This window comes from Rana temporaria, chromosome 1, assembly GCF_905171775.1.
Source record: "Rana temporaria chromosome 1, aRanTem1.1, whole genome shotgun sequence".
Taxonomy (NCBI): Eukaryota; Metazoa; Chordata; class Amphibia; order Anura; family Ranidae; genus Rana; species Rana temporaria.
Genome location: NC_053489.1, coordinates 414,473,358 through 414,490,394, shown reverse-complemented (window position 1 = coordinate 414,490,394; position 17,037 = coordinate 414,473,358).

Genomic DNA, 17,037 nt, shown 5'->3' with positions numbered 1-17,037 from the left:
CGTTTAGCCTTAGAATTCACTGCGGCTTCCGGGTAGGGAATCCAGCGGGAGTGGGCGTTCCTATTGACATGCCAATTGATTGACATGCTAAACGACGGCGCACACAGCGCGTCACTACTTCCCGAAGGAAGCTCGGGTCGGCTCGGCTTTATTCGGCGCCGGTGCCGAATCTTATATAAACCATGATCAAATATATGAGATTGGATCACTCTGAATCTATGTCTCCGTGTGCATTAATGATTCAGAGGGATTCTCCGGCACCGTACTGAGATTGAACGAACAACTGGGTCAATATCTTGGTCATACTGAGCGCCATCATTTCAATTGGCGTAGTCTCGGTAGGATCATCGCGGCATTTTGTTACGGTAAGTGTCAAATTTATTTTTTACCTTACCGTGACATATGCTCACGATCGTCTTGATTTTAAATCTGTGTGGGGGAAGTATAGACTTGTTAAGTGTTTAGGTAACACTAACAATAGGCTTTGGGAAAGTCTAAATAGTCCTGGGTGGCTATTATATAGTGTTTTGGAAACACATAAAGCGTTTTGGAAACGCATGAAGTGTTTTGGAAACACATAAAACTTAAATTTAAAGGTGTATACACAAAATAGATTGACGCGTTGTTCTGATACCTCAGGTTGCTTTTGCTTATCTTTCTATCGCATAGAGGTATAAGATACTTTGTTTGTGTGATACGAGCGTCTGGCTGGTAGAGATACAGACCAGGATCACTGAAATGATTGTTCTTTTATACTATCTCTTTTGTTGAGAGTGATAAGGTGGTCACATATCACTCGTCCAGCTCCATGTTGTCAGCTTGGCTGAAACATTTCTCTGTGACTAGCTCACGTTTTGGAAAGACACACCTTTTAGGGCAACTGGAAGGTGCCAGTCGAGCACTGTGAGCGTTCAATTATATGTCTTGTGAATATTGTTGGTGCCTGGTAAGTGCCCAGAATATGTAAGTGGACTGTTGGTTTGTTATTACAGTAATCAGACATATTTTAGAGTATAAGACCATTATTAATGTTTCATAGATGTTCTGAATGTGTTGTGGGTGTACTGTTTTGTTATTTAATAGCAAGTATATCGGGTGGGTATAGTTCAAGGATGGGTAAGGGTCCATTGTTCTGTAGAGGTAAACCCTGAGTCCAGGTGCTGAGGTTCAACTTACATGTGGCAATTGTTTTCAAGGAAGGATTAACGGTTAAGGGACTCAGGGGTCAGGTACATAGGAACGGAAACAACCTTTTATTTTGCCCCCAGTCACTGTATTATTTAGATCCCTTTGACGTTTCACAAAAAATGGGAAAAACCACCCCCCTAAGTTCCCCAAAAGGATGTGCGATGTTTGTACCCCACACTAACGGTACCAGCTCAGCTCTCACATCAGGCAGTTTATCAAACCCAACCCGTAACAAGGAGACCCCCAGCCCAGTCGGCACAAGCGCCCACTGCACAGTTATCAACTGTACAGCAAGAGAGTGTCCAGAGTGACACTGTGGAGACTCTAATAAGAACTTATCCCCTCGTAAGCAGAAAGGGATATTCCTGGAGTAGTGAGTATGGACACTGACATGGGATTGTTAAGGGGGGCAGCAGGGGGGTCAGACTTACAAGTTACACCCCCTACTGCATCTTAAAAGTACATAGACAGCTAGGAGTAGAGGACATAAATTCTGAATAAATTGTCTGTTAAAAGATGATTTAAAGGTCAACCTGGTCAGGGACTTGGTCATAGACTGTGTCACATATATATATATATATATATATATATATATATATATATATATATATATATATATATATATATATATATACATACATATATATGGTGCTTTGGAAGCACATAGTAAAGACTCTTGGAGTTTTTGTAAAGGTTTGAGAAACCTAAGACAATATCGTATTTTTAAAACTGACTGTTCTGTGAGGGAGAGGGAGAGAAAAACTCAGACCTCTGTCGCTGTTCTTTCCTGTCGCGTGACAAATATAAAATAATCTGTTTGTTTGTATGAAGTTGTCTAGAAGCCAAGGGTGATATTGATTTGAAGTGAATGAAGTGATTGTTTGTATGAAGTAATTGTTTGTGATTATATGAAGGTACAGAAGAGTATTGTACCTCTATGAGCCAAGGTGTTCTATGAGTTATTGTGAAAACTTACAAATGCTGACAGTGAGGGTCAATGGACACCCCAGGCCAAAAAGATGAGTGAACCCCGCTTTTAACATAAGAGCGTCCGCAATGGCAAACGGTTATTGTCATTATATTTTGTTATCAGTGGCTAATAGTTAATCGGTGTCTGGAGTCCATTGGTTAATAAAGAAACAAAGCATTTGAAAAATGTTAAGTGTGAGTAAAGAGGAGCTCCTCCACAGAAGCCCCCACCCTCGGGGTTCTCTGTGAGGAAATCGCCCCTCCTTTCGTACTTGTGAAGGGAAAGAGGAGTTTGGAACAAATTAAAAATATTCTGTGTGACTGGAATATTAAAAGGAACTTGTGCATTTATTATTTGTATTGTTTATATTGCTAGGTAAACATTGTATATGTACAAAGAGTTCCGGTTTTTTTTTCTAAAAGAGATGGGTTGGAAATGGCAGAGCACTGATTTGAACATACTAGGGTCGGAGCAGATGGGAGAAGAAGGATGCCAAGTCCGAACTTCCCCTAGTCCTCAGGTGCAAGCCACAGCCCAAATAAAATATTGCCATTTGGCATTTGGCCAAAAATCACAGAGGGTTTTAAAAACACAGCATTTGAGGAACATAACACTTTAAATGCTTATTAAGCTTAATCTGTGTATTAGTGAGCGATTGTAGTGATGCTGACACCCTGTTCTGAGGCATAGTAAAAAAAAAAGTTTAACATTTTTAGAAGAGGGGATACTGGATATCACCCTAGAACACCTCTATAAACCCTGTAGCTGCTTTATACAGGACTTGAGGGAAATTAATAGTTTAGTTATACTTGGAGCACCAGTTTTTACCTGATGTACCATGCCACAGCCACATCATCTAATGCTACCCATTTCACTTCATAGTGATTGGTTTAGCAAATAATGTTTTAGCGTCCTGGTGGACGAGGAGAGGGCATCCCCTTGTGGACTAGCCAATCTTTTGGAAATGTATCCTTCACGGCTGATGACTAACCTGTTGGATAATATCCTCAGGTTTATGTACCTTTGTTGTCTAGGCAATTATGCTCCAGACCACATTGCAAGCCCACCTGCGAGACCACACCTACACGTAGATCAGCCCTGCTACAGTATGTAGTTACTCTTTGGAGGCCGGTTGTAAGGACGGGTTGAGTTTGCACCCAGAAGGACACTCTGGCCCAGATTCTCAAAGGGCTTACGACGGCGCAGCGCCATGTACGCCGTCGTAAGTCCTAATCTGGGCCGTAGTATCTATGCGACTGATTCTTACAATCAGTTACGCATAGATATCCATTAGATCCGACAGGCGTAAGTCTCTTACGCCGTCGGAACTTAAATGCAATTTTTTTTTGTCCACTAGGTGGCGCTTCTGTCGTTTTCCCTGTCGAGTATGCAAATTAGCTAGATACGCAAATTCCCGAACGTACGCGCTGCCAGCGCAGTAAAGTTACAACGTTTACGTTAGGCTTGTCCCGGCGTAAAGTTGCCCCTGGGTATATGAGGCGCAACCAATGTTAAGTATGGCCGTCGTTCCCGCGTCGAAATTTGAAAAGTTACGTGAATAAAAAACTTGCCTGAAAAACATGCGGCGGCGTAGCGTAAATCAGATAGGTTACGCCCGCCCAGTTTTACTCCGATCTACGAGAATCCGGGCCTCTTTATTCAGAGTTGTTGGATTCTTTGCTCGGGGTCGGTGGATATATTTATATATAGAGACAGAGGTTTTTTTTTTGTTTCACTTAAAGGGCCAGACGTTGTTTTACTTTGGCAGGTAAATCAATCAAGCAATAAGTCAGATTGATTGGCTGTTTTCAGCTTTCCAGGTTCTTGCTGAGGTATCCTAGCATTTGAGGCTCACATGTGGAAGCAGACCAGGCGGCTAAGGATGCTGCATTACAGCCCCGGACACTTGATGGTTCTGTGCAACTCACAGATTCCACCTAGTTCTGGCCCAGTATAGCTGGGAAAAATAATTCAACTTTAAGGACCCCAGAACGAGAAGAACAAGTGGTCCACAGGGGGGCATCTTTGGAATCAATGTGATCTTTTATGTCTGCCAGCCACTCGGACCCCTCCACAGCCCAACAGCCTGACACATGAAACGTGTCTTCAGTCACAAGCAGTTATGGCTGCCCTGGTAAATGGACATAGGATAAAGGCAAAGTTCACCACAGTTGGTTTTATAATATACCACTTCTTGTTTTACTTGTTACCAAAGGTGTTACCACAAGGCTGAACCTCCCTGTCGGAAATATGAAAGATATATCCGGGTGCCCAAGTAAAGGTATCTGAATAGTGCTGTGGTTGTAGCACCCAGATTTGGCCTCCTCATTATGTTTGTATGCAGGGGACAATTGTAGGACTATGGCAGGTGTCCTCACCAAAAAGAAAATGGTGGAGAGCTTTGCCCTGTGTTTTTTTTTTCCAAGGGTGGTCCCGGTTCAGGTTCAGGGTATGCCTCCTGAGCGATGGTGATAGGGGATGGCAACATCATTTACCCTGGGCGGACCAACTATAGTGTTACCTAAAGTATTCACACCTGTCTGCTCAAAGGTTAGGCGGATATGGAGTTATTCCAAAGGCTAGGATTTGAAATGCCTTTTTTGGATTAAATAGGAAAACAGGGTGAGGTAGTGTCACAGCATGACTGTATACACGGGACACTTGTCCCAGGTTATTTATGACTTCCACTGGTTTTTCTGCTATACACAAGGGTTTTGTAGATTCTGCTGTTAGAGTACATTTGCAGAATCAGCTACTAGAGCAGCCAGCACATACCCAAATGCCAGTACTAACACTATAGTACAATAGCACTGCTAGATCATTCATTTAGATCTCCAGACACATACCACAGAGAGAGATTTGAAGGTTTGGGCGGGGGATGACTTGGAAAAGTCATAAGTGGACTTTTTCTCAAAGAGGGGAAGCCCTGCATCCCCACAGCTAGTCCATGCATCCCCACAACTAGTGAACCTTTGTTTATAGCCCAATACCATGGGGTAGGTCATAGAGGTTGGCAGAACACATGTGAAATTTTACTGAAAGATTTCTTTATCGCAAACCTACCCAAGTTTGTTAAAGCAAATGTGTCACGGTGCATCACATGTATCAGGAATAATCCAAATATACCACACAAGGTGAAACATGAACACCTCCCGTATCCCGTACTACACCTTTCACTCATCTATAAATAAATTTCACCCACATGCCAAAAAAGGGACAGAGCAAGAATACCTTTTGGTCATCATGGATGTGTTCTCACGATGGGTGAAAGCATTCAAATCCACAAGAGAAGACGCACAGACAATGCGCATACTCACGCAGGAAATCATTCCTAGGTGGGGATGTCCATTGCAAATAGGAGAACCACAGGGGGTTATTACCATAAATGAGATAAAATGTTACCAGTAGTTTTTGCTGAGATCAAAATGACCCGGTAAAGCCACAGGGTAGTTTTAATTTGATATTCGTATGGATAGACCCTTTCCCACCCCTTGGGCCAGAACACCCCATCTTAGAAACAGGAGATCTTGATCAGATAAGGGAGGAAAAAATGTCAGAAAGTTAATTTAGTCCAAGTTGAAAGAAATGTTGCTCGCACATCTCTTCTTTTTGTTCACAGAAACCAACACATCCCTTTGGACCTCCTACCACTAGAAGTCGCAGTGACCCGGACAGCCATCCTAGTGGAGAATTCCCAACCCTGGATCCATGCCAGTCGAGTAAAAAAGGTCAAGGTGGACTGCGCGAAGCAAGACACAGCTAAAGCTTCAGTTCCAGACCAAGGAGGTGAAGCAGGTGTTGTAAATCCTCGAAAAGCGAATACAGCAAAAGGACTTTGTTTACTGCTCAGGATTCTGAGAAACTTTGGACACTCCTGGGGGTGACCACGCTTTCAGTGTTCCCCCAACATGGATTATAATTAACTGTATATATCACCCAGAAGATTTAGGTGTCATAAAAGACATCTGTGGAAAAGGAACTAACTCTAGCCATGCTGAAATACATGCTAGAATGAAAAGAGAAAATCGGTGAAAGTTTTACTGACAAAATGTTATTGTTAAAGTTTAAGTTTAAATATGCTTATGGTAGAAAATCAGGATATGACACATGTTGGATATATAGTAAATTCCACCTGGGTACCACTAGAATCCCTTTAAGGCTTCACTCCTTTTCTAAAAAGGTACCCTACTTGTTTGTCTTACTGATGCCACAAGAACATTTTCAGACAACACTTTTGTGTTCCAAGCCATGGGTAGAAGCCACTCCCCAGATGTGTGCTTTAAGTTAGGTAATTACACAAGAAGTGCTACAGCTTGCCAACATGCTGCCACTTAAATTTCCAGCAGCATCACGGTATAGCTCCTTCTTCCGTACCCCAGACCCATTATTCCTAAACGCCAAACCACCTCTACAGTAGGACAATTGTTGTCAATTATAACATTCTCTGGTCTCTTTTATGAGCTAAGGATAATTTTTCAAAGGTTGCCTTTAGCCCTTGATTATACAAGGATGTTGCAAGGATGTTATCCCCGGATCCCTTTAGAATCCCAGGGATGGTGTTATTTAGCGGCCCTGGTCCGAGTAAATAGGGATATTAGGTGATAGTAAGAGAGGACACCTTCTTAAAGCTATTTTATACCCCAGGTATAGAGTTGAGCACACACCTGGATGTTCGGGTTCGACGGGTTCGCCCGAACTTCGGAAAAAGTCCGGGTTCAGAACCCGAACCCTATTGAAGTCAATGGGGACCCAAACTTTTGAGTACTAAAATGTCTCTAAAAAAGTAATGGAAAGGGCTAGAGGGCTGCAAATGGCAGCAAAATGTTGGTAAGAGCATGGCAAGTACTCTGCAAACAAATGTGGATAGGGAAATATCTTAAAATAACATAAAATACCTAAAAATAAAAAACAAATAATCTTGACCTAGGAGGACGAGGTCCATATGGAGTAGGAGGGTGTTTTTTGAATAGCAAAAAAAGAACAGTATCGAAAGTGTTTTTCTCACACGTACAGATATGGAGGAAACACTGCAAACACTGGAGAAAACACTGCAAAATATATATTTTTGCCCTAAATGGGTGTTTTTTGAATAGCAAAATAGAAGAACAGTATCTAAAGTGTTTATCTCACACATACAGATATGGAGGAAACACTGCAAACACTGGCGAAAACACAGCAAAATATATTTTTTTGCCCTAAATGGGTGTTTTTTGAATAGCAAAATAGAAGAACAGTGTCTAAAGTGTTTATCTCACACGTACAGATATGGAGGAAACACTGCAATTTTTTCCCCTAAATTGATGTTTTTTGAATAGCACAATAGAAGGAAAGTATCTAAAGGGTGTATCTCACATGTACAGATATGGTGGAAACACTGCAAATTTTTTTCCCTAAATGGGTGTTTTTTGAATAGCACAATAGAAGAAAAGTATCTAAAGGGTGTATCTCACAGTAAGGCCCCGTACTCACGACCAAACATGTCTGCTGAAACTGGTCGGCAGACCAATTTCAGCAGACATGTTCCGTCGTGTGTACAGCCGCGCGGACAGGATTCCAGCAAACAATTGTCTGACAGACCGTTTCTGAGCAGACAACTGTTTCCCGGACTTGCTTTAAAACAGTCCGCTGGAAACCTGTCCTCCCGGACATGTACGGTCGTCTGTACAGACCTACCGTACATGTCCTGCCGCCCGCCATCCCTCGCATGCGTCGAATGACTTCGACGCATGCGTGGAAGCATTTTCAAGGCAGGCCGCCCACGCCGGCGCGTCATTGTCGCGGCGAAACCGCGTCATCGACGCGTCGACACCGCGGACACGCCCCGCGTATTGTTTACGCGCGGTCTTCTGTTCGATGGTGTGTATAGCCATCGAACAGAAGTCCCCGGGCAGTCCCCGGCCAGACATGTCCGATGGAAACGGTCTGCAGACCGTTTTCATCAGACATGTCCTGCCGTGAGTACTCGGCCTGACATATGCAGTGCTGGTCTAATTTGATTTCTAAAGCAGGACTGACTCCTATCTATTTCTCTCCTTAAAAGCAAAACCAGGCAGGAACCTTTCCCTAAAGTATCTAAAGCAGATATCTCACAGTAACATATGCAGTGCTGGTCTAATTTGATTTCTGAAGCAGGACTGACTCCTATCTATTTCTCTCCCTAAAAGCAAAACCAGGCAGGAACCTTTCCCTAAAGTATCTAAAGCAGATATCTCACAGTAACATATGCAGTACTGGTCTAATTTGATTTCTGAAGCAGGACTGACTCCTATATATTTCTCTCCCTAAAAGCAAAACGAGGCAGGAACCTTTCCCTAAATTATCTAAAGCAGAGTGACTTGCACATATGTAGATCGCTGAGTAATTTGATTTCTGAAGCAGGACAGTCTGACTCCTATCAGAGCAGCAGCAGCGCCAGCCCTTCCCTACACTATCTAAAGCAGAGTGACGTGCTGTGCTGTGTGCCTCTAGCTTATATAGAGGCGGGTCACATGCTGCACTGGCCAATCACAGCCATGTCATTAGTAGGCATGGCTGTGATGGCTTCTAGGTCACACGACAAGTTAAACAAAAGTTAAATCGGTGTTCGCCATTACATTGCCGAACACCGAACCCAAACCCGAACTTACAGCAAATTGTTCGGGTTCGGGTTCGCTCAACCCTACCCAGGTATCCTCTCAAACATATTAATAATATGGCCTGGGCCTGGTTCCCTTCGAGTACAGGTTGGGAAATAGATTTAATGAAGAGGCCAGGGATATTGCCAAAGCATGAAGCCCCTTTGGAGTGGGAAGGTTTGGATTCGGTGGCATTTTTTATGCTCACCCTTATAATGATCCTAATCTTTGCAGTAATACTCTACTTATGCTTTAAGTGTTGTATGTGCATAGTGGAAAGGGCCCAGCGCCCCCCTAAGGATATACTGCCTTATGCAATGTATCTGGAAGCTTATAAACATACTCAAATGGTTTTCTAAACACTCCAAGTGAGTAACTTGTATAGCGCTGCAAATGTGAACTACATCGTCTCAAGGCGCTGTATCCAATATCGTCGTCTAGCCACGCTTCACAATAGATGTGTCTTAGGTTTTAGGTTTTTAGGGCTTATAGTTATTAGAAATCACATATATGTTGTAACTCTCTGTATTGCTAGGTGTATTACCCCATACCCCATATGTAAGCTAGGTCACCATATAATCTGTAGGAATTCATTTTTATGAATTAAGAGGGGACTAAAAGAATATGAACCATTGTGACTCCATCTTAGAAAAAGTATACATCTTAGAATAAGCATTGTTTAAGTCATATAATCTACTGCATATTTTTTCCCACACATATCTCAGTAAATGCTTTATGTGGGAACAAGTCTTGTTCCTTAAAAACATGTGATTTCTTGTTATTGATGCTTGCTTATCTTTATCTTTATACTTCTATAAGTTATCTTGTTGTTTTGTAGTCTGGAGACAGGATTCTTTTCCTTGAGTCTTTTGTTTATGCATCTTAATGTATTGTTATGAGAACATGTTTGCATATAACCTTGTTTAATTATACTGACATATTAACGCTTGCAGCTACTGTGTGACCAGTTTTATGCTTTGTAATGCTTGTAAAATCTTATATAAACCATGATCAAATATATGAGATTGGATCACTCTGAATCTATGTCTCCGTGTGCATTAATGGTTCAGAGGGATTCTCCGGCGCCGTACTAAGATTGAACGGACAACTGGGTCAATATCTTGGTCATACTGAGCCCCATCCTTTCAATTGGAACCTGAATTTTTTAGTAGCTGTCATTGAACAAACACAAGTGCTTTCCCTCCTTACCTATACTATACCTAGATACCTCTAAATAAAGCCATTCACTATACAATGTGCAATTTAATTGTGCAATAGCTGTACAATCTATTTTAGATTTACCAAAACTTAGTGATGTAAGAACGTACCCAGAATCTGGTCTATTTCTTTCCAGTAAAATTGTCCTTGCACTAATATAAAAGTAATTGATAGATTTAACCACCTAATGTCCACCCTATAGCAGTTTTCCTGTGTGCAGTATCACGTATCTATACATGATCCGACACTTCCGCGCCGCTACATACAAAAACATAGAATATCCAGGCTCAAACTTACCGACCAATCAGCAACCAACCAAATTCACCTGTCTAACTGTGTGCGTTAAAAACAGAGGTTTAGTTGCACTCATTTGCAAATGCATGTGTAAGCTGCAGGCCCCGTCAAGGCGCTCTGTATACTGCAGTCCTAACTATAACATAGCATTTTAAGTCTCCTCAGTAGGAGCAGATGACTGCTGATGGATAGATACGGGGCAGGTGACTGGAGGTAGCCCAGCCCTCATCAAAGGGGCAGGAGCACACTGCACACTCAGCACATGGAAGAAAAGGTGCCAGTGTGCTGCCTGACCACAATGACATAAATACAACAAACAAAAGTCACTGCCCCTACCTATGACTGGTCTATACAATAAGCTTGCTTCCACTGTGATTACACACAGTAAAAGCTGATCAGCAGGTGCACAGTACCCCAAATCCTCTGGCAGCCAACGATGGTTGACCAGATGTAAACAAGACAGATCACCATTCCGACAGAAGGGAAGGGTGGAATTTGAGTTCCTGCAAAGCAGGGAATACATTTAATCTGTTCCTCTAGTAAAAGCACCTCACACAGTATAGTAGGCACACAGTTAACCCTTTGATCTCCCCTGATGTTAACCCCTTCCCAGCCATAGTCAGTAGCACTGATCACTGTATTAGCATCACCGGTCCCCAAAAAGTGTCAAAAGTGTCAGTTAGTTTCAAAATGTCCGCCGCAGTAATGCAGTCCTTCTATAAGTCACTGATTGCCGCCATTACTAGTAAAAAAATTAATAAAAATATCCCATAGTTTGTAGATGCTCTAACTTTTGCGCAAACCAATCAATTTACGCTTATTGGGATTTTATTTTACCAAAAACATGTAGCAGAATACATTATGGCCGTTGCATTAATGTATCAGTTAAAATAATGTGGTGCCGTATCGCTAAAAATGGTCCGGTCATGAAGAAGGGTAAATCTTCTGGGGGGGGGGGGGGGGGGGGATAAAGGAGTTTCTACAAGCAGATTCTAATGTATAGAGTCAGGTTTACAACATTAATGAAAGGTCATAGAAATATGCTGGGCCCTCATGGGATAGCTCAAAGGGGTCTGCAGATCTCTTCTCCCTGTTCTTTATTTACAGGTTGCCATTGGTTGCAGCGGTATCCCTGAGCAGCAACAGCCATGAGATTGGTCGGCGGTAACAAGCAGTGAATTGGAGGGAGCTAGCAGTTCTGGCATGAAGAGTGCACCTCGGATGAGGCTGGACAGCGCTACTCTGCTTGCCCCTATGGCAGCCAGCAGTGGGTATCCAGGATCTAATACTGGTGGTGAGACCTGTTCTGGTACTAATGTCTCTGAACTGTCAATGTTGGTTACATCTTTGTCTAATGTATTATAGCAATTTAAAGGGGCACAGGAAATTGGTGCTAGTGTTAAAGAATTTGAGGGAGCACAGGCCAGTGGTGCATGGAGCATTAATAAAAATGATACTGATGATACAGGGGCTAGTGGATTATTGAGTTTTACTCTGCTCCAGAGTACCCCTTAACTCTCCAGGGTCAGGTAACCTACTCCCTCCTTGCTTCTGAGGCCCTCGGCTGCTATGATTGGTGAATCCTCTTTTAAAGAAGTCCTGCCATGTGAAATATCGCATCTGGGCTATCACTTAGCTAAAACGGTTAAAGAAAAAATTTGGAGGGGCGAATTCATCAACATATTGTCATTATTGCCTGCTTCAAAGGAATTTCTGTCCAAATCTGCAGACATTGTCAGTTCACCTCTCTTTGCATTGGGGGGTCTAAGGACGTAGGCTTATGGGTAAATCTCATGTTGCCTCAAAAGCCTCAATTCACCACGAGGGTAGTGTCTAATCCGCAAACTACATTTCGCAAGGGATTTTTGTTTTGTCTTCAATGAAGGGCAGTGCAAGTTTCTCTCTAACTGCAGGTATAGGCACAAGTGCTCCTACTGTTAAGGGAACCATTCTGCCAGCAGGTGCTTTTGTAACTCTGCTGCAACCTCTTTTCAATCACTTCCCAGGGATGCTAGTGGGAAAAGCCTTGACCCCAGTGAGCCTAGCAATAATGCTTCCCTGGTTAGAACGCTATCCTGATTGCAAAATGGCAGCTCTGCTAATTAATGGTTTCAGAGATGATTTTTTGGTTCCTTTTTTCAATGGAACAGGCTGTAATATGGTCAGGAATTGAAAATCTGCTTATATACATTCGTCTGTGCTTCAAGAAAAAAATCTCCAAAAAGATTACTGAAGGTAGGATATTGACCCCTTTTCTCACCTCCCATTTGCAAATTTTAGACTCTCTCTCTTGGGTATCGTTCCTAAAAAAGAGCGTGGCAGTTTTCGATTGATACATCATCTTTCCTGTCCGATGGACTTTCACTGAATGATGAGTGGATAAAGGAGTTTCTACAAGCAGATTCTGATGTATAGAGTCAGGTTTACAACATTAATGAAAGGTCATAGAAATATGCTGGGCCCTCATGGGATAGCTCAAAGAGGTCTGCAGATCTCTTCTCCCTGTTCTTTATTTACAGGTTGCCATTGGTTGCAGCGGTATCCCTGAGCAGCAACAGCCATGAGATTGGTCGGCGGTAACAAGCAGTGAATTGGAGGGAGCTAGCAGTTCTGGCATGAGAGTGCACCTCGGATGAGGCTGGACAGCGCTACTCTGCTTGCCCCTATGGCAGCCAACAGTGGGTATCCAGGATCTAATACTGGTGGTGAGACCTGTTCTGGTACTAATGTCTCTGAACTTTCAATGTTGGTTACATCTTTGTCTAATGTATTATAGCAATTTAAAGGGGCACAGGAAATTGGTGCTAGTGTTAAAGAATTTGAGGGAGCACAGGCCAGTGGTGCATGGAGCATTAATAAAAATGATACTGATGATACAGGGGCTAGTGGATTATTGAGTTTTACTCTGCTCCAGAGTACCCCTTAACTCTCCAGGGTCAGGTAACCTACTCCCTCCTTGCCTCTGAGGCCCTCGGCTGCTATGATTGGTGAATCCTCTTTTAAAGAAGTCCTGCCATGTGAAATATCGCATCTGGGCTATCACTTAGCTAAAACGGTTAAAGAAAAAATTTGGAGGGGCGAATTCATCAACATATTGTCATTATTGCCTGCTTCAAAGGAATTTCTGTCCAAATCTGCAGAAATTGTCAGTTCACCTCTCTTTGCATTGGGGGGTCTAAGGACGTAGGCTTATGGGTAAATCTCATGTTGCCTCAAAAGCCTCAATTCACCCCGAGGGTAGTGTCTAATCCGCAAACTACATTTCGCAAGGGATTTTTGTTTTGTCTTCAATGAAGGGCAGTGCAAGTTTCTCTCTAACTGCAGGTATAGGCACAAGTGCTCCTACTGTTAAGGGAACCATTCTGCCAGCAGGTGCTTTTGTAACTCTGCTGCAACCTCTTTTCAATCACTTCCCAGGGATGCTAGTGGGAAAAGCCTTGACCCCAGTGAGCCTAGCAATAATGCTTGCCTGGTAAGAACGCTATCCTGATTGCAAAATGGCAGCTCTGCTAATTAATGGTTTCAGAGATGATTTTTTGGTTCCTTTTTTCAATGGAACAGGCTGTAATATGGTCAGGAATTTAAAATCTGCTTATATACATTCGTCTGTGCTTCAAGAAAAAAATCTCCAAAAAGATTACTGAAGGTAGGATATTGGCCCCTTTTCTCACCCCCCATTTGCAAATTTTAGACTCTCTCTCTTGGGTATCGTTCCTAAAAAAGAGCGTGGCAGTTTTCGATTGATACATCATCTTTCCTGTCCGATGGACTTTCACTGAATGATGATGTTTCTGATGAGTCCCTGTTGAGGCAGCAGGGACGTGGTGACATATTGGCTAAAGTGGACGTCTGCCTTCTGTTTGCTTCCAGTCCACCCACAAGGTTTCAATTCTCTAGGTTTTCAATTCCAGTGCCAATTTTATTTAGACAAATGTATGCCCATGTGGTTTTCTTTGTCATGTTTTTATTTTGAAGCTTTTTCTAAGTTTTTGCATTGGGTTTTGTCAGTATCTTATCCTTTCAGGTTTTTTTTAAAATATTTAGATTACTTTTTATTTGTTGGCCCTGTGGGCTCCCCTGCTTGTCTCGAATCATTACAACAGTATTTTACCATATGTGAATACTTTGGGGTTCTGCTTGCACCAGAAAAGACGGTTGCCCTTACACAAACTGCAAAAGATGAGATCAATGTTGTAAAGTGTTATTAAAAGGAAGCCCAATCTCTTTTGGGTCTTTTTGCTTTTGCAGCCAGGGGCATTCCAATGGCCAGGGTATTTTCCTAGAGGTTTGCTTTGGCTACCAGGGGTTTTAAGAGTCCATATTCTCACATTTGTATCTCCAAGAACATTAGGGAGGACCTGAAAGTCTGGGATGCCTTTTTATGTAGTTTTAATGGGTCAACCATATGGCAACAAGAATTCATTGATGACTATAGAATTTCTTCACAGATGCTGCTGGATCCTTAGGCTTTGGAACATTTATGGACGGCCATTGGTGCACCGCTGAGTGGCACCCGGACTGGTTGCAGCAGGACATTCTTCTGAACCTTGTCCTCCTGGAATTATTTTTCAGATTCTCCCAAATCCAATATCTGGATAGTAGAACATTCCTACGTTTTCTGGGCTGCTGAACATGCCGAAACTAGGACCTACTCCTCCAATCTAGGTCTAAACGCTAATAAATTCTCAGTTTTTTGGTCGGGCATTAGGGGTTTAAGATGGCAAAACCTGAGAGACCACTTGATTCAATTGTCTAGCATCTGGCCCTCTCCTCAAGTGTTAGTTATCCATGCCGGGGGGAAATGATCTAGGGAAGGTCAAGACTTGGGAGCTGCTCTGCTAAATAAAAAGAGACCTTTATTCTATTAGGCTTATGTTTCCATCTGCTATATTGGCATTCTCTGAGATGATTCCCCGGCCTACATGGTCTCCCTCTGAGAGCTTATTCTATGTCGATAGGAGACATCTCAATTGGACCATTCATAACTTTCTACTTTCGTCTGGTGGAATATCATTTTGCCACGCTGAATTATAAGGTTTTGTTCTGGGTTTGTTTTGCAATGATTTGGTGCATTTATCTGCAATTGGGCTGGACATATTTAATATGAGCCTGCAAAATTTGATCGAAACAGCTAAGGTGTTGGGAGGGCCTCAGCCAGTAGCTTCTCTTCTGGCTTCAGCCGGTGGGGAGTAGTCGTCCAGCATTGTCTGGATGGACACTGTGTAATTTTGATTAATGTATTTTAGCCAGGATGGGTTCATATTTCATTTAAATTTGAGTTATTATCAGGTTACTCCTTGGATAACACTATGGCCATTGTTTAAATTGCCAAGATAAAGAAATATTTGTGAAAATTATCTGTTGTTCTATGTCTCTTTATTACTAAAATTCTTTTGTGCTAGCCCATGAAAGGTCATAGCAATATGTTGGGCCCTCATGGGATAGCTCAAAGGGGTCTGTAGATCTTTTCTCCCTGCTATCTATTTACAGGTTGCCATTGGTTACAGCGGTATCCCTGGGCAGCAACAGCCATGGGATTGGTCGGCGATAACAAGCAGTGGATTGGACACAATTGGCAGGTGTAAAGCCTGCGCTAAGGAAGCAGATACAAGGAACCGAGGACCTAACCGTTTGGACTGGACTGCGACTCCCACCCACCCACCCTATTTCTGAGAAGTCATGATGTTGTTCAGTGGGGGAGTAGTCGTCCAGCATTGTCTGGATGGACACCATGTAATTTTGATTAATGTATTTTAGCCAGGATAGGCATCATTTTTCATTTCAATTTAAGTTATTTTTAGGTTACCCCTTCGATAACACATTGGCCATTGTTTAAATTGCCAACATAAATAAATATTTGTGAAAGTTATCTGTTGTTCTATGTCTCTTTAATACAAAAATCCCTTTGTGCTAGCCCATGACACATTTGGATAGTGGGCAACTGCCACATAGATGGAAAGCACCAAAAATAATATCTACCTGGCTTTACATGTATTATTACATTTATTTTGTATCTTGGTATATATATTTTTTGAACGTTATATATACTGTATATATATATATATATATATATATATATATATATATATATATATATATATATATACTTAAAAAATACTGCTCACTGGAGTGAGCTAGTTAAATCTGATCTGATGCACCATGTCTTTAATAGAGATGTCAAAATCTGTACACCCACAAGCTATAATATGTTCTCTGTAGTGTAAAATAAACACTAGCAGCTCACAACTGCAGCTCCACTGTGGCAGAAAGAGCATTGAACTTCATTGTTTTTTAATACAAATCTAAAAAATACTCTTTTTGATGATTGCTGCTTCTCCTGCATGGAACCACCTGCAAAATACATCATACACTTTCATTTCGAGAACAAGATGGAGAGGTAAAGGTCCCTCCAAGAAGATTAAAGCATGAATAATTGATTTGTCAGACAGCTAACATTAATAAGCTTCTTGCTTCTGTAACTTCTGAAGGATATGTTCCATCAGTTGTTCCACAGTGAAGACTCAGAAGAGCATTACGTTTCTCCCCGTGCAGAGCTAGTTATAAATTTTACAAAGTGTTGATATTGGTGTGAAAATGAGGAGAATCAGAGATTACAAAGCTGAATGATAAAATATAAAACCAAATCGTGAGATAATGATAAAGGGAAAAATATACAGGAAAATATCATCATCCCTAACCAGCTGTTTTCAGTGAATCATCTGTTCTAGCTGTGTACAATACACAAAAATATTA